The sequence below is a fragment of the Sceloporus undulatus genome, chromosome 2 (genome assembly GCF_019175285.1).
Source record: "Sceloporus undulatus isolate JIND9_A2432 ecotype Alabama chromosome 2, SceUnd_v1.1, whole genome shotgun sequence".
NCBI classification, from domain to species: domain Eukaryota; kingdom Metazoa; phylum Chordata; class Lepidosauria; order Squamata; family Phrynosomatidae; genus Sceloporus; species Sceloporus undulatus.
In genome coordinates this window covers 180959683-180961731 of record NC_056523.1, presented here as the reverse complement: position 1 = coordinate 180961731, position 2049 = coordinate 180959683, and positions in this window count along the sequence as shown.

Genomic DNA, 2049 nt, shown 5'->3' with positions numbered 1-2049 from the left:
AAAAAAGAAACTGACTCATTGTCTTTTGTTTTCTGCCTTGGCTGATTCCTCTGGGAGAATGCAGTTTTTCAGATAGCCAGATTTCAGATTGCAGAAGGCCTTATACCAGTGCTCTGAACTGGAAAAAGACCAGTTGCCAGTTATAGCAACTGTTGTAAGAAGGGAGCCACCTGTTTCTCGCAGCTGACCTGATCAATGGTCACAATGTTCTGTACCAGTTGAAGTTTCCAAATACAGTCAGCCCCCCATATTCATGGATTCATTATCCACGGATTCAATCACCCAAGGCTTGAAAATGTTCCAAAAGTATATGAATTCCAAAAAGCATACCTTAATTTTGCCATTTTATATAAAGGATACACTCTGCCATTGTATATTTAATGGGAATTGAACATCCATGGATTTTGGTATCCATGAGGGGCCTGGAAGCAAATGCTAGCCGTCTAGTGTATATCAAGGACCTACTGTATTTCTCAAAGGCTGGAACAAGAGAGTCACACTTACTGTGATTGCCATTCACCATCAGTTGTGTTTAGCAGCTTGGATACTAAATGACACAATTTCTCCCATAATTGTGTCTGAGTGGCAGTGTCATGGTTTAGTGATGACTACTCCTGTCCTCCATCCTAGAGCCAGAGATCCAGAATAGCCCTTCATCTGTTAAATGATTTGATTTCTTGCAGGCACTGCTTTATCTCCTGTTCAGTTAATTGCACAGTGAAGTTCAACTTTAGAACTGTGTGTCTTGTCTTTTTATCTCAGGGATCTTAATCTTTCGTCTTGTTCTTTATTTCTCAAGGGAATATGTGTGCTTCATTAGTGTAATAACTTTTATTCTACCAGTCTTCTTCAAGCACCTCTTTCACATTGTACTGTATTAGCCCTTTCCAAAAGTCCTTTATCATTTTTAGTGCTTTTTTCTGGGCCTGTCTGCTATTGATCTTTTAAAATCAGTGCTCCATAATTATGCCCAATATATGTGTTGTTTGATTGAAATAGTCTTTAAATGGTGACATTTTGATACTTGTGTGTTACTTGGTGTTCTTTTCTCCTGTGCTTTGTACAGATCAGAGTAAAAAGTGCCAAGATGATCCGGGTCATCCAAGTCGAAAATGAGGAGAAGCTGAAAGAACTGGAGGAGTTCAACATATGGACCTACATTGGTTCTTTCTTCAAAGAGAAGCTCAATGACACTTACATTATTGTAGGCCTCTACAGTAATAAAACCTGCTTGAAAGTTGACCCCCTTGAACCACCCTCAGATTACAGTATCACCGTTGCTCGTAGTATGTACTGTTTTACATTGATTGCTGACATGCTGTGGAAGTTGTCTTCTAGTACTATTAGTGCACTAGATTAGTCTTGTCCCTTCCTAATTCTAGGAAAAGCAACTGTTGGATCCTCTGGTGTGCAGAAATGAAGTACAGTTGCAGTGTCAGGATTATAAGAATGCAGCTGGGCTGGTGATGTAACGTGGGACTTTTTAACTATATGTTGTACTATAAATGGGATCCACTAGAATGTAGTGTTAATGTTGTGGTGTCTGCTTAACTGAGCAAATGCAGAGTAGTTTCGGATAATTACATGAAGAATTTATCTTGCCCATCTTGGATTGAGCTAAAGGGATATTACAGAATTTCTCAAAGAGAAGAATTTAGTATTTTCCTGTTGTAAAGGAGGGCATCTTTGAATGGATTGCTGTTCTTGTGCACTGCAACAAGCAAGCCTTATTGAAAAGAACTTGTATGTACTTCCTCTGTAAGAGAGACTCCTTTCTGACCTCTTTTCATATGTAGCCCCAAGGTTGTTCACAAAGTTCTGCCATACTTCTTGTTTCTTCAGTTTCTTTTAGAATCACCACACAAGATTTAACTGGGTTGGATTAGAGAGTCCAGTACAGTTCTGCACATCCCACTTGGTTCTGTAAGAAAAGCCATCACAAGCTCTTTGTGACATTTTGGTGCTGTACAGACTGCACAAAAGCGCCGTGCTGGCACTGATTTTAGGGTTAGGGACCGCACGGCACCTGCACGGTCGTTAACCCTAAAA